The sequence below is a fragment of the Paralichthys olivaceus genome, chromosome 22 (assembly GCF_024713975.1).
Source record: "Paralichthys olivaceus isolate ysfri-2021 chromosome 22, ASM2471397v2, whole genome shotgun sequence".
Taxonomy (NCBI): domain Eukaryota; kingdom Metazoa; phylum Chordata; class Actinopteri; order Pleuronectiformes; family Paralichthyidae; genus Paralichthys; species Paralichthys olivaceus.
The window spans coordinates 2,610,265-2,625,841 of NC_091114.1; the positions used below are offsets into that span (position 1 = coordinate 2,610,265).

At 41.5% G+C, this 15,577-nt stretch overlaps 1 protein-coding gene across 2 annotated transcripts in view; it reads right to left on the reverse strand.

The window, feature by feature from the left end:
• eml3 (EMAP like 3) overlaps positions 1-15,577 on the reverse strand; it is a 47,925-nt gene that overhangs the window by 31,513 nt on the left and 835 nt on the right. The gene's annotated exons all lie outside the window — the stretch shown is intronic.

Below are 15,577 nucleotides of genomic sequence, written 5' to 3' on the forward strand. Positions count from 1 at the left end.
TAATTATTTGACACTGTTGCTTTCATTTCATTCATTTTTTTCATTATCATTTTCATATAGTATATATATAGAACTGACAGAGGCATTCATTTAAATGGCAAATTATTCACCTTAGTTACCTCAACCAAGGAGGCTATGTTTCCGTCTGCATTTTTTTGTCAGCAGAAAAATTACTAAACAGATTTCCATGTACTGTTATTAAGGGGTGGGGTATGACCAAAGGAAGAACCCATGAAATTCATCTAAATAGATTGCTTCGCACCAGATACGTTATTTTAATTCTATTTTGACTATTGCTTCATTCATTACAGTGCACACTTCTGGCCTGTATTTAAAATCAGTAAGGCAATTAAGTTGTGTATTGCTGCTGAGCAGCTCCATGTCAGGAAAATATCATGTTTCTAACAGCATCATTACAATATCTGTAGAGAAAGGGTGCTTCCTGTCACTGCTCACAGCTGCTTGCTGTTTTTAATGGCTTTTTACAGACGTTATTTCAGCAGCACTTTAGGTGAATGATGCCGTCGGCCTGCAGAATCCTTCCCCCTGCATAGTGAGCATGTGGGATTTTAATCTGTTTTAATCCATCTGCTCTTCGGCATCCCTCCAGTGGATGATGTCTTTTGTTTGCTGCCAAGTTTGCTTATCTCTCACTTCAGTGATCTAGATGCTGTTCCACGGCCGGGAGTTGAAAGAGAAACATATCCCACATGGTACATTACGCCCCGTCACTACAGCTGTTGTCAGACATGACATGCAGGTGAAGAAGTCTGGAGAATTGGGTTGTATCCACACATCAGATTCTCCTGACTTTCTACGGACTTTATACCAGGGAGCCAGGCGGATAAATCCTGCAAAAACTGTGGAGGCTGCACTCAGACATTTGCGTTCACACATGCACCTCCTCCAGAGAAAATACAGAGGGTCTGCGGAGTTTGGTGCTGAAGGCAGCTTATGACATTTACTGATAACCATGATTATTTTGGTAACTACAATTGTGATACAAAATTGTCACACCGTTTCGTCTCTAAATATCACACATTTCAGCAACAACCCTTTCTTATATTTTATTCCAATTTATGATAATGATGACCTCCACTGTATGTCAATGTCTTTATGTCAATGTGTGATGTGTTGTCTACTAGTGTAAAACAAATTACCCCTCTGGGATGACAAACACAATCCATCAATCCACATGTGCAAAATGGAAAACACCACCACAGCCATGTCATGGCACTAAGTTGTGTTACATTTTGTAAACGACAACAGAAATGACGCCTCAGTGTGATGTGTCACCTCGTTACTGATCTGTTCCCTTTATTGAATTTCAAGCATCTGTAATTCAGAATTGAAACATCCTGTAAACTAGTAGTAACTTTCCGTCTGACCTGAGCTGCTTACTGTTTGCAGCTTGCAGAGAAACCTCCAGCCAGTGGCCAGCACAGGAAAAAGGAAGTGGCACACACACACACACACACACACACACACACACACACACACACACACACACACACACACACACACACACACACACACACACACACACACACACACACACACACACACACACACACACACACAAACACACACACACACACACACACACACAAACACGTGTACACATGCACACACACACACACGTTCAAAAAAGAAGCTGGTGGTTTTGTTTGGTTCTTTGTGATGAGGAGCACAAGCAAACACTCACTTTGTTATGCAGCACACCACAAACTGATAATACGCCAACGCAGTTTTTTCTTCCACAGCATTGACAATATCTGATCTCACCACGCTGTCTTGACAAATTAGCACATTTACCCCGGCATCACATCAACACATCTGTTCTTATCTGGAGCTGGAGCTGGTTAAAACCGGTGTCTATCGTATCCATCCCCATAGCAGACGTCAGCGGGTATTAGTGGGGTTTTTTGACCAGTGGAAAAGCAGATCTACTTTTTTTGATTCAGTCCAAATCACCCCATCACTAATTATAATTGTAGTTTAGCCACAGAGAGTGAAAGAAACGATCTTCTCTGAGCATTTTCACAGATTTTCTTTGTTTCTCCTATGAGCATGAAGTCTTGATAGTAGATATCAAAAATCGATGTTCCCAGGTTTAATCATGCATCCTTATTTTAACAGTTCATTTATATCTGGTTAAACCAATATCATAGCATTCCACTGGTATACACTAAGATGCTGGTGAGAAGTCCTCGACAACAGAAAGCATGCTGTCGTCATGTCTTTCTATGTTTGGGCCACACCACCCAAACCAACAATGTGCCAAGTTACATATTCACACTTTAACATTTTTGTGATGATTTCACAAACAAGATTTAAAATGTGAATAAGTGGTGTATTTTGTTACCAATGGACAGCTTGACTAGCTTCTATCATACACACATGAGAGAATCTTCTGTCTCTACAAGTAAATGAATAAGGGTTGCTACATACCTGTTGATATCGTACATGCAATTGGAATGCAGTTATGCAGGCTTTTATGTTTTCATGATTATGAGAAAGATATAGCTGCAGCATGAAAAAGTTTGTCAAACATTTGGAATTACCTACGTTTGCCAGGTCTTCCTAGGGTATAAAAATTAACAAAGTAGAGTCAGTACAAGCGGACTGTAGTTTTACAGTCATCCCAAAGAGTTTAGATATTCATTAGTCCACAGTCAGACTAAAGCTGCTTTCAGTCATGCAATGAACTCAAGAGAGCCTCAGGACTTTCTGCAGGGATTTTTCGCCTGGCCCTTTAGTATAAAGTCTGCAGAAACTCCAGAGGAGCCAATGTGAGAACACAGAAGGAGATCCTCTGCAGGATTCACCTCGAGTCAGTTGGGGAATTGATGACACTTCATGCGATAGATGCAGAAATAAAACAAAGATCTCTGCATGAAAAAGCACAACAAAGACACCAACAAAGCTGTCAAAAGAGCTCTTGGTGAAAGTGGGGTTGTTGAGGTGCAAACAAAAGAGGAGCTCTGCAGCAGAACTAACACATTACATCCCGTCTCTGCCTGCTGCACCAACCCTCAACTGAATGCTGCAGAGATTTCTGTGTTGTTGGAAGAGAAGAGAACATAACTCTAGAGGTCCGGAGGTCATGTCCATTTTTAAAACTCTATTAAAACATCTTTTGTAAAATGGCTTTCATCTTTTAACCAAGTGCTTGTTGGTATTATTGCGTGATTGTTTGCTTTGTCTCATGGACGAAGATGTCAACAGAGTTTGTGGTTATAAGAGCTGACGCCGGTTTCTGTGTGTTGTGAAGAAAATCTTGTGATCTCAGCAGTGAAGTTAATACGTCACTTCCTGCAACCGGCTGCACCACCTCCTGAATAATGCGTAGGATTTGTTACAGGTGTGAACGCATCTGTGCAGAGAACCTCCCACTATGTTGTGCATGTGTGAAACTGCGGGTTAAGTCCGGACATAATTTTCCGCAGGTGATGACTGAAAACAGCTCATGTCAGGACAACACAGAGGAAGCTGCTGCTCTCCAGAAACACATCACTGTGTCTGAAGTTCGCTAAAGAGCAGCTTGACTCTCTACAACACTGCTGGGAATGTTTAGTGGACTGATGAAACTAAAACTGAACTGTTTGATAAGAACATGCAGCTACAGTTCAGTGGAGGGAGCTTCATGTTCCAGGATCAGGTCAGGGAGGCTGTTCACCTGCTGAAGAGCAGCAGAAGTCGATGAAACAGCAGAACAATGACCCTGAACTTTAAAGTAAATCTACTACAGAATGAGTCCAAACAAAGACAATCCACCTTCTGAAGTGATCCAGTCAGAGTCCAGACCTTAACCCAGGAGAGAAGCTGTGGAATGAGCTCAGAGCCATTTTACACCAGACGTCCAGAGAACATGTCTGAGCTGAAGCAGCTCTGCAATGGAAGCTGAGATAATGAAAGATAGTTATTAAATCCAAGAGTTCACCTTCTTTTTCTACAGCACTGGGAGTGTTTAATGGATGCGTTCAGTTAAGAAACTAATGATTACACTTATTTGTGTGACATAAGAAGTAACATATTGTATAATAACTATAATTGTGACTCTGAATACATTTTATGCACAAATTATGCAGTAAACTAAAAGTTCTCAGGGGTCCACACACATTCTTGCAACTGCACATAGATTTGATAGGAACTCAGTTCTTAAACATTGGCCTCCTTCTGCCTGTGCACACTCTCACAGAAAGTGACTAGAGTTGCACTAGCCGTCCTGAACCTTCCTCGCTAAACGCAACCCAAACAAAATATCATAGTCCTCATTTTGTGTAGCTGTTGCTGAAAAGGCGGAGAAAAGCAGAAACACATGCGGAAAGCTCATTCCCGCTGTGGGCCTCCCTCCTCAGAGGAGACAGAGAGCCTTCATCAGTCAGAGCAGCATCAAAGTGCAAACATCATTACAAATCAACTCTGAGTTTTACTCTGAAACCCACATGACGCCCATTCAGCTCCACCATGTAGTGATGGATGGTCACAGTGTTACTGTCAGCAAACAATCCATCCTCCAGAAATCATGTTCCCACTTTGTTTTTGGCTCATGTGGGGTTGCAGCCGCTGAGAATTTAAAAACACTTCTTATGGTGGGGGGACTTGTTTTTGTAATGATATATTGCTGGATTTAAATCTAACCCTTTTTGGGAGCATGTCTGATGATCATGCAGGGCACATTATTCAAGTCTGCGTGGGTGCACGTCATCCGTCTTCAGTCTATTCCTTTCAGGGTTTTTTTTTTTAGCTCTCCTACTGTATGTTCTCACATGAGTCAGTGAGATTTCATTGTTGTGAATTTCTCGAGAAATCATACACAGACTTCCAGGCATGTGTGGAATGCTAACATTCATGAACAGGTGAAATTGGGTGTGGATCCAGACAATGATCCAGACGTATCTGATCTCACTACACGTATATATGCTGAGTCAAGCCTGGACGGAGGTATGCACACTGCGATTACCCTTCTAGTTTCAAATTACACTAAAATCATTTAAATCTATTTTTCCCTCATCAGTCTACACTCAATAGCCTATAATAATAATAATAATAATAATGATGCAATTGATGGAAACTTATCAAAACTGAAATATCACTATGACACAAGTGTTCAGAACTGATAAGATTGTCCCTTTATGTTGAACTTAGTTGAAGCACCATAAAATACAGATTACAGACAAGTTAAAATGTAACACCCAGCCAACACAGAGGAAAGACACCTACACTGAAAGAGAAATGTTGAGTTCAGTTGGTGGTTCCTATACGTACATAACAATTACTATTTAACATGACAGTCATCTACCCTCATTTCACCTACTATTTCCACAAACGCCTGTATCTGGAATGAATATGTCTCAAACTGTGGAAGTCATTGGCTTAACATTTGGCATGTGTATTCCTAGAGGTCCAGTGAAGTACAGTGTGAAGTTTGGTTTGATTTAAACACCCTCAATATCGGTATTAATGACACTTGAATAAACAGGCGACCAGCGATCCGTAGCAATGTGTCAATGGGGACGAGGCAGTGTGCCACTGTGCCATGGAATGAACTCATAGTCAGAGTGTCACCAGCTGTAAATATATTGCAGGTCAGTGTGTGCAGAATCTCATATCTGTGACAGTGATATGAGGTCATATCTCCCCATATGATATTGGTTCAAAAAATTGCAGCTCAACAAAAATAATTCAGGCCAGTCCAGTTTCAGGGTCTGAAGATTGAGATCGACTGGAACATTATCTACTGTCAGTTTCATCCTGGCCGTAGCACACGCTGTCCACATCTGGTCAGTTCTCTACAGGAAGTTACACCAAACAGGAAGCTGCCGTTTTCCTCCAAAAGCTCTGTTTATTGGTGAAATTGCCCTGAGGGGAAAAACCTATTAACCATCTCCAACCACCCAGGTCCATCTGCAACTCCTGCTCACACATAAACATTCCAAGCTGATAGTAAAAGTGGTCCTTCAAAATACTAGTGAGGTGCAAAGCCCTTTGATATGTAAGAAAAACACATAGTACATCTGAAGTGTTAAAAACTGTATCTGAGTTCTGCTTCTACGCAGTGTATCTAGGGAACAGGTTTTCTTTTTTTGACCCAGTCCATACTGTATCTATGGTGAGGTGGCACCACACCCACTGCAGCTGTAAAAGAGCTTCACAGGGTCTTGTCTTTTGATCCTGTGCTCGGGAGGCTGAACCCTAGACATAGACTAGATCAGGGGTTTAATGTCGTGTTTTATAGTGTAAAGCAGTGGTCACCAACCTTTTAAAGCACAAGATCACTTTTTAATTCAAAACGTAAGCCGAGATCTACCACCCTGATGTCTTGCAAAAAACCCACTTAGGAGGGTCATATTTATTATTTTAGTAAGAATGTATGCATCTTCAGCTCCTGCAAATATTTCACAATAAAAAACTTTTTAAACAAATGAATGGATTTGGACGCTGGAGTGCTTTTCTTTCGTGTTTGTGACATAAATTCAACAGATAAACATTCAAACTCAGGTGAAAGATCATTTTATTCTGCAGTGAAACACAAAGTTGATCTGTCTATGTCACAAACGTATTTACAACACTTCTTGAACCCGTTTCAAAGTAAAAGCACTCCAGCGTTTCACTTCTGAATCCATTCATTTGTTCTAATATGGCTTTGATTGTTGTCAACAGACCAGAAGATGCAGTACTTCATATCGTAGAGTCCTGACATTTAGTTCAGTGCATAATCTGACTTGTACTGAAGGAAATGCAGGAGATAAACCTGCTGCTCCGCCACCAGTAGTGGACACACAGCGGGTGTGAACAACAGACAACCAATCCGCAGCTGATCTGCCGCGCAACCGCAGACTGTGAGTCCAGAGAGTTGCAGAGATCGACGGGTTGGCGACCACTGGTGTAAAGGGTAGATGTTGATTTTTGAAAGACCAATGCTCCAATGTCCAGATTAAAATCAAATGTTCAAGTGTCTCTTCACCATTCCATAGTCTTGTCTTGACCATCAGCCACAAGGTCAAAACCACTGAACAATAACATGCATTATCTCATTACAAGGCACCTGTCGATGGTTGGGACTCACTAGTTGTGACAAAGAACAGTCAGTTCTTGAAGTTGAATTGTCGGAAGCAGGAAAAATGGGTCGGCTTAAGGAGCTTTGACAATTGTGATTGTTGGACAACAGGTGTTTTGGGGGTGTTTCCAGTATGCAGTGGTCATGGCTAAGTGTGACCCTCAGTGAAGCAGCGACAGGATCATAGGCACACAAGGGAAATGAACGCAATCTCAATGAAGCAAAGCTGAAAAAATGATCCATGGAGGCCACACCTCACAACTTACAGGACTGGACGATGGTCCATACCAAGGTTAGGTATATTGTTTACATTTGATCTGGACATGCGTACATCCTGTGTCTATTTGTGCTTGCGTCACTGTTTCAGCTATTGTATTCACTAACTTGTGCATTTGAATGGAGAACATGAATTAAATGGTTCATTTCCTTAATTTCCTTGTCACTGTATTGTAAGTATTGTAGTAGAACCAGCAAAATTAACGTCCTTATACAAATACGGTTATGATTATTATTGTTCAAATATTGCATTGTCTGGTAAGGACTACAAGCAATCCTGTGAGCTGCTTCCAATCATTTTGCTTCTTCTGCTGTTCAATGCTATCTTATCCCCCAAAAAGTGTTTTCCACAGGAGGTGAACCAAACCAGTTCAGTTCGATCTGGACCCAGACCAACTCTTTTGTTCGGACAAAATTTTAGTCATTTGGACTGTGGTCTGAGGCGCCTTTCACATCATGACCAGTCATTAATACGTTTGTAGCCTAAATGTCCTCTGATATCCTCCTCTGGAGCAGCGTTTTCGCGTGGATCACAGAGGACATTTAGGCTAAGAACAGGGTGTAAATGACCAGAGTCCAATTTGAATGCCGGGGCTCACAGGCACTTGGATGACACCACAGGAGCAGTATCGGTATAGCAGTGAGTAAATAATGAGTGAATTTTCATTTTTGGGTGAACTATCCCTTTACTCTCTGTTTAGTGTTATTTCACCAACATAGGGAAAATCAAACTTAGTTAATGTGAGGGAACGACTGTGGTCATGATTCAGAGACACGACGCTCACTGTCAGTAGGAAATGGAAAGCAAACAGCGGTCTCTTGTGTCAAAGTCAATATCACTCTGCTCCACTGTTGCCTTTGACACACAAGTCAAGATTCCTACAGTGGCTGTGGATCGACTGACGTCACTGGGCCCAAAAGCAAGCGATGCAGGGACAAAGTGGCTGATGTCACACTTCCACCAACTCATCACACCCACTCTTGGTGCTTTTCAACTGCTCGCTTACCGGGTACAGTTCCGCGGTATGTGCGAAAGATGGTTTACTGAAAATCCCAAACCACAAATGACAAAGCAGCGTTACACAAGTATTTTAATGTGTGCTGTAATTCCCACCCCTGCTCCATATTCTTATGTAAAGCCCTGAAAGCATGATAAAACTTGATTATAACCTTGCCAACCAATCAAAACCACATAAGCGTACATGTTAAGTAAGAGGTTGTGAGTTGAATGCTGACTCACAAGCTGTCAAGAGAGATGTAAATGAATCATTTACAGCACATCCTGCATTAGTTAACCATAAAAAATGTATGCCATAATTCATTAATGATGGATAGTGGACACTGGGTCTTTTCTCTTATGGAAAAAAAGATTTAAATTAAATGATTGTACAAATATTGTGCATATAGTGTTTGATGGACAAACATCACCCTCCTGAGACCAAGTGAGACAAAATACACATGGGAGCTAGCGGGGACGCACCAGATGGTTTGTTACATGGAACCATCTGGGGAGACTTTGCTGGAAAGTGTTTGGAAAAGGGCAGGCTCTTTTAAAAGATATTTGGCAGGTGATTGGATGAACCATCTGTCTATCGCCATTTATCGCAATTTGCGAAACTGGACAGGAAAGGAGTCGAAAACTATTTTCCATGGAGAGACAGTGAAAAACTTCTCTCCAGTTTTGATATAAGTGATGCAATAGCTTCTTTATGAGCCACGAATGGTGTGAACAAACAGTAAAGCTGCCAGTAGTTCCTCCATTGTAGGACGCCGATTGGTCTGAACCACTGCAGACACTTGGAGCCCAAAGACAGAATCTCACATGCGAGAAATTCATATATAATATTATAACCTCACCTGAATGCAACAATAGAATGCACTTCAGATATACAGAATATATATATATATATATATATATATATATATATATACAGTCAGCTTCAGCTTGGTCAGATCAACAGTTAATGACAATGACGTTCAAAACATTTCAGATAACAGAAAAGGGTGGGACAACACTTCTCGTTTGTGAATGGACAGAAGCCAAATCCCTGGCAATACTTCACTGTCATTTCCTCTTTCTGTTCCTTGCTCAATTTTGGTTTTTGATATCGTGTTTTCACCATTGGGAGCAACATAAACAGAGTTTTACCTAATTCATTTCTTTCTTTCTTTCTTAAAGAGTTTATAAGATAATATGATATATTTGCAAACCATCATAATTATCTAACCACGACACAAATGAACTATTAACTGCCACACACATAAACACACACACACACACACACACACACACACATGATTGCTTCCCCACTCTCCTCTGAGCGCCTGGTTTTCTTGTTTGTATTTTTTCAGTTACAAGCCAACACTGCGGCTGACTCATAGCTGTTTGGCAGTGGCTCAGGAGGAGCAGGAATTTGATCCACATTACATTTCGCAGCAACTGCAACTGGAATTCTTCTTATTATTCAGACTTTATCAGATCACAGCACTACTGTGTTCACACAGTGTTTCAGAATTACCATGAAACGTGTACATCATAACAAAACGTTGTCATTTTTGGTTCGCTATTCATTTTTTCCTGTGAATACTCCTCTATGTGCGAGTTTCCTCTCAAGGCGTGTGGCATCTTACATTCCAGCCCCAAAAAGCAGCAGCATGCATAAGACCTGACAGGAAACGATGCATGAATATCAAACACAGCATACAGGAGACTCTTATTTCACCTTCTGTAAACACGTACAGTTTGGTGTATGTCGGTCAATAAAATGGTCAATATGCTGTCCCACAGTTTCACTTTCAAATCGAATAAAGACTGAATTACAGACTGGAGTGCCGCGCTCTCAGTGGAAGGTTCCAGCTTCACCACGCATTCACTTTATTACTTTGGTTATTTAGCTTGTGGCCCGCCAAAGTGCCACAGACTAACACCCCCCCCCTTTTTTTTTTAACACATATTAAAGTGTGTTTAATAACACTGTATGCTACAACGAAGTGCAGTATACACACGAAACTAAGCGCCAACATTCAAATTCCACTCGAAAAGGTGCCATTTACATCCAGTTTTTAGCCTAAATGTCCGTTTGTGTGCTGACTGGGCTCCGGAGGAGAATAACAGTGGACATTTAGGCTATAAACTATAATGAGTAAATTTTCGTTTTTGGGTGAATTGTCCCTTAAAAGCAACCCTAGCAATATTACCTAAATACCAATATCAGTGCATTGTAGTAGTTGTAGGTTTATGTTTAACCAGGATTAAATCTATTTGGCCCAACACGTACACAGCCCTTAACAGATCTCTGATATGTTTTAATCTTGATATTAAAGAGATTGAGTCCAGTTTTCCTCAACATGTTTCAAGAAGGCTCATCAAACACAGATAGCTTTCTAACAGATTCATTAATTTCGTCAGATTATGGAGAGTAATGAATCAGATCCACTCCACCAGAAAACAAATGTAGCTGGTGAAACACACCTCCTGTTAGTGAGTGTGAGGCTTCAGAGAGTTTGGTGGTATTCAGATGAAAAGCCACAAGTATCCAATGATCATTAAAAAAAGAAAAAGCAGGAGAATTGGATTCTGAAGCTGGAAATACAAATCTTCTATTTGATTTTCACTACCCTGACAGGCTCAGGGTCATTCCAGGTCTTGTGGGAGGTTGGTTGGTTGGCTGTCTGACACACACACACACAGACAAAGACAGACACAGACACACACAGACACACACAGACACACACACACACACACACACACTGATCGGATTCTTTTGTTGAGTCTCAGAGCACATGTGTCTTTCTTGTCCGACTGGTTGATGTTTGAGTTTACAAAAACTTTTCTTTTGATCCAGCTTAATTACAGCCAGGAGCAGAGTCCACACATATAATTAAACTAGCATGAGTTCCCATTTTATTTTCAATCTGCAGTGAATCTGTTTGTAAACCAAGTTCCTGCCCCTTACAATATTCAGTATCCAAAACCTAGAAATGACAGATCATTTCTAGGATATAAAGTACTGGTGTGAGCCAGACTGCATATCCTGGAGCAGTTAGCTGACACCTTGGGTGCTGCATAACGACCTCAACCACCCACGGAGGCAGTTTGTCCCGAAGTGCAGCACTCGCTGCGTTTAGCTCTCCTCTTTGATTTTGACGCCACGCCACGCTCCACATCCTGTACGCCCCTGCACAGAGCGCCTGAGGTCCCATCTGAGAAGCGAAACAGCGGGGGGGGGGGGGGGGCACTTTTTCCTCCCCCGCTGCATGACAGAGACTAACTGCACAGTTTGTGTGCAGCGCTACAGTTATCTCACGGCGTACGGCAGCAGCAAACTGAGGACGGTGGCAAATGTCCAATGTCAAACTTTTACGAGAAGAGATTAAGTGAGTAAGAGAACCTCATCCATTTTGGTTTTCCGATCCACAACTCAGCTCTCAGTCAACCTGGTTTCCAGCAGCAGCAGCAGCTGTTGTGAAAAAGCCCAGCAAACAGCAGACACACGGTCAGAGAGCAGCTGGAGTGGAGACCAAAAACAGAGCTGAAACAGAGCATCCACTGATATGTTTATATCTGTTCAGTTAACCAGGCGAATTATCAGCTTTCATTTTACTACATTCTACGTATAATTATTCAACTGATGCAACAAAGAGTTTTTAATTGTTGAAGTGAATCTGATCATGATGGGACGTTCTCAACGTCTTTCGTGGCTCTGGAGAAGTTTTGATGAGTCTGAAGAAAGAACCCTGATGACATCACAGTGAGGTCGTCACAAAATTGCAAAGACATGAGCAGGGTTAACGTCTAGCTGGAGCTAATTATACCAGTCTAACTTCTTCTGCAGGTGTAATCACTGCACTTAAGTATAACTGAAACACATTAATTGTAATGTGTGATATAGAAAAATACAGTAACTTGGATGAGAATTTACTGATTTGCATGTGTTTTAATGTTAGTGTTGATTTTTCTTAGTAAAGTCATGGGAGCTCGACAGGCTGCACCTGCAGCTGGTCCATAGTCCAGCATCACGATAAGAGCCGGTGGACTTTTACCGTGGTTTCAGTTCCGTTTTCAGAACTGTTCCACCCCTGAATGAATCTCACAGTATTTCTGTCTTTCTTTTTTTTAAATCTCTCTCTACATTTCAACCTTGTTGAGCATCCCATCAAAAGTCACCGTTAAAGGTGTATTTTAGTTCACATTGCGCTCACGCTGTGCGTTTTCCAGAACAAAGCCGTGTTTAATCAAATTAAACGAAAGAAGGTGGCCGGGGGCAAAATGGAAACTTTGAAGAAAAGGGTTTGATTTCTATCAGGAATGCAGAAGCCGAGCTTCTTAATTTAGATTCGTCGGGCAGAGGGACAGAGATTCAAAGTCAGCCTATATGTGGAATGCATGTTAAATGCACAACTGCCATAGTGGATAAAAGCATCTAAAAATAACTGGGGAAAAAGCCGGAGGAGAGGTCCATGTGCCAGCTCGCAGCGCTGGCAGCAGGTCAACCAACTGTCACAGATGCGTCTCTCACGTGTCTGAAGCAGAAACAAACATGATGCAAGGAAGCAGAGCGGTGAAGGAACAACGATCTAACTGAGTGATCTTACTGGTTTAATAACCAGAGCTCTTTTACCTTGGGGCAAACTTTCAACTCCAAAATGAGTTGATCGCTCCGATTCATGTCTAGTGCCAGCTCTGAACGAGTGATTCCATATTTGTTCTCTTAACAACCACAGGTTCACTGATATAGAATATAAGTTTCTCCATACAACGACAAAAGGTCAAATTTTCCAATAGGAAATGACCGTGCGTTCAATGCCAGCTTTCTGAGTTTTTGTCGTGCAACAGACACATTCAGTTCAGCACCAGAAATGTTTTCAGGTTTGTTATCCAGCTCTCAGAGGCAGAAATAAAGAGCGTGTCGACCTCCAGACTCTAGAAAAACAACATCTTACCATCTGAAGAAAAGAAGCAGTATTACAACATTCAGGGAAAAACACTGAAATAGCTGCCATGATGCAACTTCCTGCTGATCTCTGCACAAGCTGCACTGTGTCCCAAATCCACACCGCACATTTTAGAACCAGAAACCATTAGAGGATTCTTCAAGTTTATTACAACCTGGTTTCTGTAGGTTTGTCCATCTTTTCTACTGGTTATGAGAACGTGGTGCAAGACTCAACTTCACTGGTCTTATGTAGCACATAATTCAATATATAGTATACACGCAGTGAAGAGAATGTTTTACAGCACCAAAAAGAAAAAAGACAAACAGATTTATGCAAAATTAAACATAAAGCAATCGCATACAGGCTGGGGTTGAACAACAAATAATGAATCGATGTTTGCCTGGCTCGCATCAGCGATTATCAAACCCATGTTGGTTTGGTAGCTTTGTCACATGAGCAGTAACAGGTTTTTTCGAAAAACAGATTTAAAAGTGAGACTGAAGTTAATGCAACTTTATCAAAGTCACGTCACAATCCAAGTCATTTCAAAGACCCGTTTTCAGACATTTTAAATTCATGTACGGGACTTTTTTTTAAACAACACTTTGAAACACTACATTTTTAATAGCGCGGTATATAAATCAATATTTGAATATTGCTGGGACAAGTGATGCACTTTAGGTTACTGTAGGTTCGCAATGAATACAGGGAATTAGGCAGTTCAATAAAAGTGGATTTATGTCTGATTTGTATGAAAAACCAAACCTTAATGGTGTCTTTAACTTCTAGCTGTCAGATAAGGCTCATGGGTGGCTGTTCCTTTAGCCATTAATTAAGCTGCATTACACACGTATGTGCATTAAATCCACGAATGATTTCATGCACATCATCTGGAGGAATTTCACCCTCCATGATCTCCCTGTTATTCCATCATTCTCTACATAAACCTGATGATTCTGTCACATTTACTCGATCACCAAAAACATATAAAGCAGATATATACAACAGGGGGAAAATAGTTTTCCTGAGGGTCCGCCATGACTTGAGCGAGATGCAGCACTTTATAAACATAATGTCCACGTCGATCTATCACTACGACAGGAAGTCTTGCACATCGACACACCCTCCTGCACTCTCAGTTCTTCAGTACCCCGCTTGACCACCATGGGATCTAGAGTCTTCAGCCGCTCTGCTTCCCCCACCGCCTCTGGCTGGAACCCCCCCCCCCCCCCCCCACCACCACCACCACCACCAGACTTCCGTCACATTGACTCTCTCTCCATTTTCAAATCTCGTCTCAAAACCCATCTTTTTAAAACTGGCTTATTCAGTCTGATCGTTTTCCATCTGGCCAACGTACATTAGGTTTTATTCACTGTTCATTTTATTTATCTTTTTGATACATTGGGTTTTTTTTTGTTCTGTTTTTATCTCTGCTTGGTAAGGTGACCTCGAGTGCTGTGCACTCAGCAGAAATGGATTTAGATCTATCTGCTTGTTCAGTATTATTAGACATTCACTCAGATATATTTAGATCATGTCACTTATTCTGTTGTCCAAAATAATGTTTCAACGCAAACTGTCATTAAAACAGTTCCTGAGTTTTATCTAATATGATATATAACTACAGCTTTCTTGCATACATTTACCAAACTGTGTCACTGCAAACACTTCTCATTGATTTTATCCACACCAGGCAGCAACAACGTCTGTTTTTCAAATACGCACATCTTGAAAGATTCACCTTTCTGTTCATACCTTTGTACAAATGCTCCTGCAAAAACTGAACATCGTGTTCAAGCCAGAAAGGGAAGAAAGAGAGAGATCTGTGTATCACTAACATGATGCGACCATGACGTGGTGCACGGCAGTCATCCGACAGTGAGACACAGGCCGAGGCAGGGTAACAGTGCAGCCAGGTCACACGTCTCTGACAAAAATCACCTTCATTATGAATCATTAGCAGAGAGACCCAGCCTCTGCACTGGCTTTTACAGCCCGAGCATGGCTGCACACAGATGCAGGCGGATGTCCTTGTGTGATATTTACTATTCCCCAGTGCCTTGCTGCCCCACCTTTTTACAAGACAAGGAAACAAAACATCAGCACAAGAGGTGGGACAGCAGGGCCTGCAGATGTGCAACAAAAGCAGCATTGTGCAGAACACATGCACAGCTCCTGTTAAACAGGCTGCACAGTGCAGGTGGAGCTCTGTTTGCAAAAGGTCTGCATGAAAACTCACTTTCCAATTTCGCATTTTTCTTTTTTCCTGATGCCAGATTTCTGTTTTGGACGAGTCAG